This window comes from Triticum aestivum, chromosome 6B, assembly GCF_018294505.1.
Source record: "Triticum aestivum cultivar Chinese Spring chromosome 6B, IWGSC CS RefSeq v2.1, whole genome shotgun sequence".
NCBI classification, from domain to species: domain Eukaryota; kingdom Viridiplantae; phylum Streptophyta; class Magnoliopsida; order Poales; family Poaceae; genus Triticum; species Triticum aestivum.
In genome coordinates, this window is record NC_057810.1 from 360828520 (window position 1) to 360841290 (window position 12771).

The window sequence follows — 12771 nt, forward strand, 5'->3', positions numbered from 1 at the left end:
ACTTGAATTGAGTCCACCGGAAAAGAAAAGAGATGAAGAATGTCCACCGAGACGAGAATTCACCGGTTGAAATGATTTACGGAAGACTGAAGAGGTTCCGCACAAATGGAATTGATGCTCGAAACAGACTCAGGCTCCAGGAAGAAGAGGGTGGGAGGGCGGGAAAACAAAGGTAACTTGGAGGGGAGAATTGACGAATATCTTGAAGAGGAAAACACCGGTTGAAATCATTGAGGAGATAGAGCAAAAACTTCGCACGAGTAGGATGGATACTCGATTACAGACTCCGGTTTCGAGAAGAAGAAGGGTGGGCGGGTGGGAAAATAAAACAACTGAGGAATGAACTCAAAGATGAAGAGGCTTGAGTCGACTTGACGAGAAATGCACCGGATGAAAAGAGCTGAGAACCAACGATCGAAAAACCAACTGCGTGAACCTAAAGAAAATTTGAAAGGGGAGAGGAGTAATTCAAAACACCCACGTCAAGATTCCTTACCAGAGCGACGAAGGGGCTGAGGAGTAAAAAGAATTCCTACTCTCCGATATAACTAGACTTCGAAAACAGTTTTCTTCTAGACTCAACAACGGCCAAACTACACGATCAATCAAGGGGGCTCCTAGGGTCGGTCGAGGCTCTGATACCAACTTGTCACGCCCAATATGCGACCCTATCCAAAAGGAACTCGAAGGTCCCACCAAGGATAGACCCGCATATTGAAACGCTTTTGCAAGGTGGATATCATTACATCAACATTACATAATAGATGGGGATACATACAGGAGGCATACAATGCCACACGAATACAACATCATCATACATAAGATCATCATCCGACTACGGATGGAACACAAACAGAAACTCAAACGACATCCACCCTGCTAGCCCAGGCTGCCGACCTGGAACCTATCCCCTGATCGAAGAAGCAGAAGAAGAACTCAACGCAAGCAAGCATCGCTCTCGCGTCATGATCATCGCATAACCTGTACCTGCAACTGTTGTTATAGTAATCTGTGAGCCACGAGGACTCAGCAATCCCATTACCATGGGTATCAAGACTAGCAAAGCTTAAAGGGAAAGGAAGGGGTAAAGTGGTGAGGCTGCAGCAGCGACTAAGCATATATGGTGGCTAACATGCGCAAATAAGAGCGAGAAGAGAGCAAAAGGAACGGTCGCCAACTAGTAATGATCAAGAAGTGATCCTGAACTCCTACTTACGTCAAACATAACCCAGAAACTGTGTTCACTTCCCGGACTCCGCCGAGAAGAGACCATCACGGCTACACACGCGGTTGATGCGTTTTAATTCGGATCTGGTGTCAAGTTATGTACAACCGGACATTAACAAATTCCCATCTGCCTATAACCCCAGCCCGGCTTTCGAAAGATTATACCCTGCAGGGGTGTCCCAACTTAGCCCATGACAAGCTCTCGCGATCAACGAAGGAATAGACCTTCTCCCAGGAAGACCCGATCAGACTCGGAATCCCGGTTTACAAGACATTTCGACAATGGTAAAACAAGACCAGCAAGACCGCCCGATGCGCCGACAATCCCGATAGGAGCTGCACATATCTCGTTCTTAGGGCAACACCGGATAAGCTAAGCGTATAGGTACCGACGTAACCCAAGTTGCCAAGGGATGGTCCCGCACGGTGCTCTAGTTTGGACCAACACTTAGACAAGCATTGGCCAGGGGGGGCTGTAATAAAGATGACCCTCGAGAGCGCGACTCCCAAGGGAAAAAGGGCTAGGTGAGGCAAATGTAAAACCAAGGTTGGGCCTTGCTGGAGGAGTTTTATTCAAAGCAAACTGTCGAGGGGGTCCCATAAATCACCCAACCGCGTAAGGAACGCAAAATCCAGGAACATAACACCGGTATGACGGAAACTAGGGCGGCAAGAGTGGAACAAAGCACCAGGAAAAGGCCGAGTCTTCCACCCTTTACCAAGTATATAGATGCACTAATAATATAAGAGATATTGTGATATCCCAACCAAAATCCTGTCCACCATGGAGAAATCTTCAACTTCACCTGCAACTAGCAACGCTATAAGAGGTGCTGAGCAAAAGCGGTAACATAGCCAAACAATGGTTTGCATAGGAAAGGTGTCAAAGGTTAGAGGTTCATGGCAATATGGGAGGCTTGATGAGCAAAAGATAGGTAACAGAGCATAGCGATAGAACGAAGCAACTAGCATAGCAATGATAGTAGTGAGATCCAGGGTAGCGGTCATCTTGCCTGAAATCCCGCAAGGAAGAAGAACGAGTCCATGAAGAAGACGAACGGATGAAACCGAACCAAGCAGAGACGAACGAATCCTCACGATCGCAACGAAACAGGAACTATCGAAAAGAAGCACACAACATAGGTAAACACACCACACATGAACAAGGCATGATGCACAACAAGTATGATGCATGACAAGACTACATGAAGCTACTCATGGCAAGAGATGATGCAAACAAGAGCAACACATCAAGGCAAGTTTAAATGAGGCCGGGAACAACATATAACAATTCCGGTAAGTCCTCATATGCATATTTCAAAATTGGTCCAGATCTGAATAAACCTTATGTTCAAGTTGTTAAACAGAAAGTTAAGATGCACCAAGATGATCTACACGAGATTCTAGTCAAGTTACATATAAAGTTCATTTAGTTCGGAGCTACGACCTAGAAGATATGAGCAAAACAAGTTAAACCTGACATTGACGCAAAATGCACCCAAACATCAAGAAAACACCTCAAAACAAGGATGCAACATGATAATATGAAACTACATGCAATCCTAAGGAAGTTTCATATAGAGCACACTCAAAACGGAGCAACGGTTCAACATACACACACTATACAAGTTATAGCAACAATCTGCCCAAAACAGCAACTAGGCATATTGCGAGCATCAAAACAACATGCTACAACACCACAATATGAAAACAAAAGGCATGGGCATGATGTACAGGTAAAGCATTATAAAACATGAACACTGAGCTATCTCCAGAAATCACTAGAACATGCTCAAACACACATGGTAAGATTGCAAGTTATAACAATTTTAGACTTTGCAGAAAATAACATCAGGTTGCAATGTTTAGAGCTATCAAACAACATGTTACAGGAACTTATCATGGCAACAAAGGCATGGCATGAATCTACTAAATGCATAGATCAAAAGTCCCTTACTGACCATAAGCCAAAAAGGATCAGAAAATATGATGGCACCCACGTAAACATAGCAAGTTATATTACAGATTCAAACATGGCAGGAACATAATTATGAAGGCATGTAGATGAGCTTGTGCAACTCACTACAGAGCAAAACATGGCATGGCAAGGCACCCAACAGTAAGAAGACATATTTGTGAAGCTAAGCATGGCAAGAGCAAGGTCATAGGATGCATGGATCACTAGCAAAACAGATGTAAACAACTGAACTTAATGTAAACAGGCTGACAACAACATTATGAAGCAACTTTGGAGCAAGATATGAACAATCTACAGCAAGCTATAAATGCAACCAGGGGCATGGATGGATAGAGGATGACATGTAGATCAAAACATGTTTATAGAACATCTCCAGATTATGCATAGAATGATTTGTAGAAGCATGTTTATATAGCATCACGAAATAACAGATTCAGCTTAGCAAAACAGCAACATCATGTACCCTACTTAACAAGCTCGATTCACTCACCACAAGTCATTGCATGACAAGATAAGCATAGCATCATCAAGAAGACATGTTTGTGGAACAAACCAAGTCAAGAACAAGTCCATAGCATGCAAGGATCAACTATAGCCACCTTGGCCAAATTGAATAACAAGTAAACAATCTGCCAGGAAATATTTTGAAGCAAAAGTAGAGCACTCAAATGACATGCTAGACTACTCCATAATTGCAACCAAGGGTATGAATGGATAGACAATAACCACATGTTCAAAACACCCTTACTGAAGTATCTCAAAATATGCATGGATCTTTTTGTAGCATCAAGTTTACATGGCATGAAAATAACAACAGATCAGGGACTGAAATCAGCAACATCATGATGCCTAGTTTGCATGCTTGTGATAGTCACCACATTGATCACAAAAATACATGGTAAGCACCTCTGTAAATAAGACATGGCATAGTCCAAAACACATGTAGACATCAACCTCATACGATGCACACATCAATCATGGCAAAAATAACAAAAGAGCTCGTTCTGTTAACAGACAGCAGAAAACGTCATGAAGCACTCTTACAACGATGATTCAGGCATCAAGATGACCTCAAATGAATATGAGCGATGGAACGAAATGATGTACTCATTGAGACGAACAATTTGACATATTACACGCACGAAACGGAGCTATGGATGCAGAGATACGGCACGTCAAACAGGGCATGAAAATTACACAGATTCAGGACTTAGTCATTTTACTGAAAAAAAACAGGACGAGCGTTATATAGATATCTCGCGCCCAGGGCGGAGGTTAGGCGGGCTCGCTCACCTAGCGGGCTTCGGCCCAGGACGGAGGAGGAGGCAGGCCGGCTGGGCCTGCGAGGCCGACTGGGCCGGGGAAGGAGGAGCTGGGCCGCGGCCCATGTGGGCGCGGTCAACGGGGCGCAGGGTCAGGGCGGCGGCGCCGCCGGTTGCGGCGAGGTTGATGCTCCGGCGAGAGCGCGGGGAAGGCCGGAGGGGAACGGGACGGGGCGGATCCAGTGAATCCCGGCCGGATCCCTCCATTCCCGGTGGCGGCGGCGGCAGGGACGACTCCGGTCGACGACGAGCTCCAAGGGACGGCGGGGCTCCTGCGCGCGTGAGAGAGAGATGACCGGGTCAGGGGGAGAGAAGGAGTGGAAGAGGGCGGCGGGGCGGCGACTTGGTGGAGGTTTGTCGCCGGCGGTGGCTCCGGCAGGGTCCCGCGAGGCGGCGACGAGGAGGAGGCGACCAAGCGGGTGGCCGGGCAGCGCTCGGGCGCAGGTGGGAGGCGCGCGGGCTGGCGAGCCCGTTTAGGCCCGGCGACGGGCCGAATCTGGGCCCTGGAGGGCTGGCGGCGGAGGGAGTAGGCCGGGGCGACGTGTCGCGCTTTGATAGGCCGCGGGCGACGGCGGGTGACGGCGCTGGCGAGTGGGGCGGCGACAAGTGGCGGCGGGGGAGCTGTCCGGCGCAAAAAACGAGGAAGGTGCGCCGGCTGGAGGTGGGAGGAGGCTAGGGGCTAGGTTTAGACTAGGAAATGCCCAAAGATGGAAGGAGGGGTCTATATATAGCAAAAGGGGACTAGGGTTGGGGGGTTTGAGTCTGTTTCGGAGCCTCCGATCATGATCCGACGGATCTGATCACGAAGGGGGTTAGGCAGGCCTAGGCGGGCTGTGAAAAGAGGGTCTGGACTGAGGGGAGAGAAGAGAGGTGAGGCCCGGCGACAGTCTCGAAGACCGAAACATCCGACGAATATACCGACTATATCGCGGTTATATATTTAACGGTTGGGCAGTCAAACGAACTCCGAATGCGATGAAACTTGGCAGGTGCTCTGTCTACACTATAATAAGACCGCACGACAAGTTGCAACCCATTCTGAGAACATTTTTATGCCACTTATAAAATATATTTCGGAGGTGCCGCGGGCGCGTGCGAGTGTGTCTAGACTCCGAACGGACAACGGAGAGAACCGACGAAACCCGAACGAATGCAAGTTTTGAAAAACATGCAGATGAAATGCAGAAGATGACATGGCAAAATGCAACACGCAAGAAAATGACATGGCAACGAAGGTGAATAACTGGCATACACCTGGCGCAACGGATTCGGGGCGTTACACTGGGTATGACACCCTTGAAGGTGGTTTTTGTGGGCTTGATCCTTGAGAGGTCGATGCCCATTTTGCACACTGTATCCTGATAGAGCAGGTTCAGGCTGCTGCCACCGTCCATGAGGACTCGTGTGAGATGGAATCCATCGATGATGGGGTCAAGGACCAATGCGGCTGAACCGCCATGACGGATACTGGCAGGATGGTCCTGCGATCGAAGGTGATTGGACAAGAGGACCATGGGTTGAACTTTGGGGCGACTGGCTCCATCGCATAGACGTCCCTTAGTGCACGCTTCCGTTCTCACTTGGGAATATGGGTTGCGTATATCATATTTACTGTTTTCACCTAGGGAGGGAATTTCTTCTATCCTCCTGTGTTCGGCGGCCGGGGCTCCTCGTCGTGATTGCTATGCAGCCCCTTTTCCTTGTTTTCGGCATTCAACTTGCCGGCCTGTTTAAACACCTAACATTCCCTGTTGGTGTGGTTGGCTGGTTTATCGGGGGTGCCGTGAATTTGACATGAGCGATCGAGTATGCGGTCCAAACTGGACGAGCCAGGACTGTTTCTTTTGAATGGCTTTTTCCGCTGCCCGGATTTAAAGCCTCTGAATCTAGCATTGACTGCCGTGTCTTCGGCGTTGTCGCCATTGTTGCAACGCTTGTGTCTATTTCGTCGTGGCTTGCCGTTGTTGTCCCTGGCGTCTGAATTGTCTGAGTTTTTGGGTGTGATGTTGCTACGAGCCAGCCAGCTATCTTCACCCGCGCAAAAGTGGGTCATGAGTGTCGTGAGGGCTGCCATGGACTTTGGCTTCTCTTGGCCTAGGTGTCGGGCGAGCCATACGGACATCCAACAATTTGGTTCTTTTTAGTTAAGAACCGAGTCCAGAATTTCCTGGCTCACTCTCCGGGCTGTTGGGTTATGTGGCTTAAGTCATTAGCATCCGGTGGTCGCACATAAGTGCCCTGGAAGTTGTCGAGGAATGCATCTTCCAAGTCCTCCCAACTGCCAATGGAGCTTGCTGGCAGGCTATTCAGCCAATGCTGAGCCGGTCCTTTGAGCTTAAGTGGTAGGTACTTTATGGCATGTAAGTCATCACCGCGGGTCATGTGAATGTGGAGGAGAAAATCTTCGATCCATACCGCGGGGTCTGTTGTGCCATCATATGATTCAATGTTTACGGGTTTAAACCCCTCTGGGAATTCGTGATCCATGACTTCATCAGTTAAGCATAGGGGGTGTGCGGCGCCTCTATGTCAGGCTACATCCCAACGTAGTTCAAATGAATCTAGTCTGTTGTATTCGGCCCGGCCGGACTTTGGTTTATGGTATCCGACGTGACGGTCATCGTCACGTCTTGTGGCGCGCCCCCGTGATCCGTAGATCGATCTTGACCGTCCTGCTTTGTTTTCCATTACATCTCGCAGGTCCTTCATGTAGCCCCCGGCCTTAGTATTATCGTTTGATTGGCGACGGGGTGCGGTCTGGACTTCGGGTTGGTACGCCGCTTTGTCGTGGCCACGGGGTGGCCGGTCAGCCGCGTCATGCGTTGGGAGCGTGGGCTTTAAAGCCTCCTCCTCGAGTTGAGGTAGCAACCTGCGCTTTGGGTAGCTTTTGCTAGGGCACTCGAGTCCGTATTCCTCGGCAGCCAGGACCTCGGTCCATCTGTCAGTTAGCAGATCTTGATCAGCTTGAAGCTGTTGCTGCTTTTTCTTCAGGCTTTTTGCAGTGGTTATAAGCCGGCGTTTGAAGCACTCCTACTCGACGGGATCCTCAGGCACGACGGATTCTTCGTCGCCAAGGCTCACTTCATCTTTGGAGAGAGGCATGTAATTATCGTCCTCTGATTCTCCATCTGTCGCCTGTTCCTTAGGGCTAGCTTGCCCATCCTCTTGCTCGGCCTGCTCGAAGCCTGGCTGGGCAGGATTGTTTTCGTCTTCGGCACCATTCGGATTGTTATCTCTTGTGCGGGTATCGCTATTTTTGCTATGGTGGGGCTTGGAGCGGCACCTATGACGCCAGTGCTTAGATTGCTTCTCCAAGGGGTTATCGTCCGTTGCCTCATCGCCATTGTTTTCTTTGGGGTGTCCACCATATATATATCATATGATGAAGTGGCTCTCCAGCGCCCTATAGGCGGTGGTTCCTGTTCTTCTCTTGCATCGTCATCCATACCGTCGATGTCTTCGGAGTTGAAGTCAAGCACGTCGGTTAAGTCATCGACAATGGCTATTAAGTGGGTGGTGGGTGGGGAACGAATTTCTTCATCGTCCGCTTACCACTCGAGCCGGACGTAGTTCGGCCAAGAATCTCTCGACAAGGAAAGATACCTTAATGAGTTCAGCACATCCCCCAAGGGCGAGTGTTGAAAAATATCCACGGCGGTGAACTCCATGACAGGTGCCCAATTAGATTCAATAGGCACGGACGCACACGGTTCGGATCCTGTAGCTGGAGACGAGTCCGAGGGTTTGATGACAACACCCTTAGAGGAGGTGGGATCAGTGTTCGGCTCTAACGCCGATGAGTGCGCGGCCTCCGTGGCGGGGTCCATCCACCCATCCTCGGAAGGCACGATCTGCTCCGGACCGATTCCCGGCGCCGCCGCAGGCGCGATCTCCCAAATAGTGTCCGATGGCAGATCAAAGTCATGCCCGTCGTGACCGTTCGGCGCGCATGACATGGGCTCAAATCCGTCGAAGATCAAGTCTCCGTGGATGTCGGCAGGATAGTTCAAGCTTCCAAACCTGACCCAATGGTCAGGGGCGTAGCTATCGATCTGCTCCAGATGGCCAAGCGAGTTGACCCGCAGTACGAAGCCACCAAATACGAAGATCTGTCCGGGAAGGAAAACTTCCCCCTGGACTGCATCGTTGAAGATGATTGAGGGAGCCATCGAGCCTTATCGCGACGACATAGTGGAACTCTCAATGAAAGCACCAATGTCGGTGTCAAAACCGACGGATCTCGGGTAGGTGGTCCCGAACTGTGCGTCTAAGGCTAATGGTAACAGGCAGGGGACACGATGTTTTACCCAGGTTCGGGCCCTCTCGATGGAGGTAATACCCTACTTCTGCTTGATTGATCTTGATGATATGAGTATTACAAGAGTTGATCTACCACAAGATCATAGATGCTAAACCCTAGAAGCTAGCCTATGATTATGATTGTTGTCGTCCTATGGACTAAACCCCTCGGTTTATATAGACACCGGAGGGGGCTAGGGTTACACAGAGTCGGTTACAGAGAAGGAGATCTACATATCCGAATTGCCAAGCTTGCCTTCCACCCAAAGGAGAGTCCCACCCGGACACGGGACGAAGTCTTCAATCTTGTATCTTCATAGTCCAATAGTCCGACCAAAATATAAAGTCCGGCTGTCCGAGGACCCCTTAGTCCAGGACTCCCTCAAGCGCGCCTCCCGCCCACTTCGCTACGACGTCGGAGTAGGAGTCTGCCCACCTCAAGCACTGGACGGTGCACTGGCTCCGCCAGGAGCAGGCCGACGGCGAGGAGCAGATGTGCTACGAGGCCATGCTCTAACGCGATATAGAGGTGCGCCGACTCGAGGAGGAGGAGGAGTGTGCGCGGCTAGCCGCAATGCTGCCGCCCCAGCAGACGTGGGAGGAGGCTGCCCTGGCAGTGTACCAGGCGGCATTCGGGTGGGCTGGCCCTGCTCCCGTCTTCATCGACCTCACCGGCGATGACGCCGGCGGCATCGACACCAAGGGCAAGGGAAAGGCCGACGACGTCTAGCGCAGCATGCGGGGCGGCAGAAGGCGGGCGCAGACTTTTTTAATTAATGTTTAATTATGTTTAAGTGGACTTTGGCCGACGTTTGACCAACCACTTATGTTTAATTATGTTTATTTCATGTGAGCATTTTTTTTCCACGCCAGCACATTTGGGTCAGCCTTCCCGTTGGGCGGTCAATCCGGCCCATTTCAAAATGCGGACGCGCACGTCCGCCTGGCCGACCCAAACGGACGAAAAGCAGACAAAGCGCGCGTCCGTTTGGGTCGCCCCGTTGGAGTTTCTCTTATAAGTACACTATCTAACATTTGAAAACTGACTACAGGGGGACACATTGTTCCAAGATTCCAAGAGTTGACTCCTGATAAGCTTGGGCAGGTACAACTAGTTTTGTGCTATTTCTTGTAACAAGGAATAATTTTTTCTGATAATGTACACAAGTAATATTAAATATGCATGGATTGGTGCAGGTTGTATAGTCAGGTGTCTAATTTTAGAACCCCAAGTATGTGAAATCTTAGGTAGGTAGGTGAGACTACAGAGCATATGCGGAGACTAGCTGTTAATTTGCGGGAGTTTTGTCTGTATACGTAGTTACATACTTTGTTTTTTTCAGAAAAGGAGAAAGACCCCCGGCCTCTGCATCTAGACGATGCATACAACCATTTTATTAATTATTAAAACAAGACCTTACAAACTCATACAACCATTTTTGGCTGCAAGACTGGATCTTTTCCACACACTTATTTGGGCTTACCTCTTAGCCTCAGCAAGCCTAGGGTTGAAGATTTCATGCCACTAATCCAAAGAATTGCCAACAGGCTAGAAGGATGCTCTACTTTGCTCTCCACTGGAGATAAATTGACTCTGATCAAATTTGTTTTCACTAGCATGCCCACTTTTGTCATGAGCACTTTAGCAATACCTACCACTATGGTCCAATAGATCAATACTTATCTCAAAAACTATTTTTGGAGGAAATATGGTTCTCAGGATTCTGGGGTGGCACTCATTGCTTGGGAGCAGATTAGTAAACCCAAAAAACAGGGAGGATTAGGAGTGTTGAATATTGAAACACATAACAAGGCCTTGCTCATGAAATTTTTGTTCAAATTCCTCAACAAGCATGATTTCCATGGGTCAAGATAATTTGGGAGACACATTATTTACATTCTCTTCCTGGCACTCGGTTGGTGGGCTCATTTTGGTGGAAAGCAATGGACAATATGCCAAGCTGGAGTTGGAAACACTATTCTCTTATGGTCTGATGGTTGGTGGAACCAAGGATTATGCCACCAGTTTCTTGAGTTATACTCTTTTGCCATCTACAAAGACATCACTTTGAGCCAGGCCATATCAACTCCAGATGCAAGCAACTTATTCCACCGACCTCTCTCCATTCAAGCACATCAACAATTCCTCACTCTACAACAACATCTACAACAAAGAACCACAGTGGATACAAGGGACTGTTGGAAGTTAACAGGGAGCAACTCAGCATACTCATCTATGTAGATGTATCGACTCATTATGGACAAAGGATCAACACACAACATATTCATTGCCCTCTGGTCAACGACATGCATACTTAGGAACAAGATATTCTTCTGGCTTTTGCTACATGACAGAATAACACTAGGAACATGCTCCAAAGACGTTCAATGCAACTCCCAAGTTTTGAATGTGCTCTCTGTCTTGATCACACAGATGAAACCTCTAATCACCTTTTCTGGAATTGTCCCTTCACACTTTCCTATTGGGATAGCATCATTCCAAGTAGACAGAGAGGTATCTCAAGTTATGATGAAATCCTTCTTGCTATGTCTCAGCTTCCTCCGACATTTGCCTTAGAAATTATTGTTATGGGGTGCTGGGCTACTTGGAGTCCCAGAAATGACAAAATCTTCTAAATGGCAGCCATCAACATTGATACCTGGAAATTCTACCTTCAAGAAGGAGGCATGCCAGCTGAGGGCCAAGCAAGGAAAAGCAGACAAGATTCGGTCCTGGGTTGAATTAAACTTAAACATATATGATGATGTTTCCTAGAGCTGGTATTGGTTGAAGGACCGTACTGATATGTTTTGTAACTGTAAATATTTTATTAATGAAATTATACCGTAGAACTATTGTTCTACGGTCACAGGGTCAAAAAAAAGAGGCTAAAGACACCGTCTAAGCAACATCTTTCGCTACTCCTATCCAGTTGATGAAGAGGCGCTGATAGTCTGGGCCTAATACCAAACATACCTCGCAACCAAACCTAACATCTAAGACCTGGGGTCCCAACCAGGAAACCTGCCGGGTATGGGCACCCAACAGTCCGACATGCTCCTCAACCAGGACGCCTGCCACGTATGAGGCCGCCGCAGCCACCTGCCACCAATACATCTTTAGAGCTGTACTGCTCCATCTACCTTGCCCAGTCTAGCTGCCGCCGACGCCACCACGATGCTAGATAATGTCACCCTCCTGCGCGAGTCCATCTCCGTGCATTGGACGCCGAGTCACCACATCGCCATGCCGTCGAGATCCGCCACAATCAATGAGTGAGATGAAGCACCGCTCCACCAAAGAATCCGTCCCCTAGTCCCTCGATCACGTGTGTACCTCCAAGAATGACGCCCCAAAGGGGGGAACGACACTAGAGCGCCTCCGTCATCCGATCATCCGATCTAGGGTCCCCCGAAGGTAGCAGAGAGTGGCCTTGAACTTCTTCATGGCGATGTCTCCAAGAAGGGAATGATGCAGATAGCGCTCCCACCGCCGGCCTTGGCAATAGCCGAAAGCAAGTTTTCACCCAGATCTGTTCGAAGGAATCCAACTCCCGTGCACGGCCGCCACCACCACCAGGCTAAACACTCACAACTGCCGGCACCTCCATGATGCCCAGAGGCTGCGAGACTCGCCGCCACCACGCCTGGGCCACCAGCCACCGCTGCCAACACCAACCCCACATCCACCGGATCCGGGCAGGGATCCCAGATCCATCCCCCACCACCCACCACCATGGAGGGGAGGAGGCGGTGTCGGTGTCAAAACCGGCAGATCTCGGGTAGGGAGGCCCAAGTTGCACGTCTGAGGATCAGTAGTAACAATGGAGAAGGGACAAAGTGTTTACCCAGGTTCGGGCCCTCTTAATGGAGGTAAAACCCTACTCCTGCTTGATTATATTCGAGGGTATAGGGGTTACAAGAGTTGATCTACACTGGTACGCG

At 49.2% G+C, this 12771-nt stretch overlaps 1 pseudogene; it reads left to right on the forward strand.

Annotated features, from left to right (window-relative positions):
* The window catches only part of LOC123139219 (T-complex protein 1 subunit epsilon-like), a 108275-nt pseudogene that overhangs the window by 12301 nt on the left and 83203 nt on the right, over positions 1–12771 (forward strand).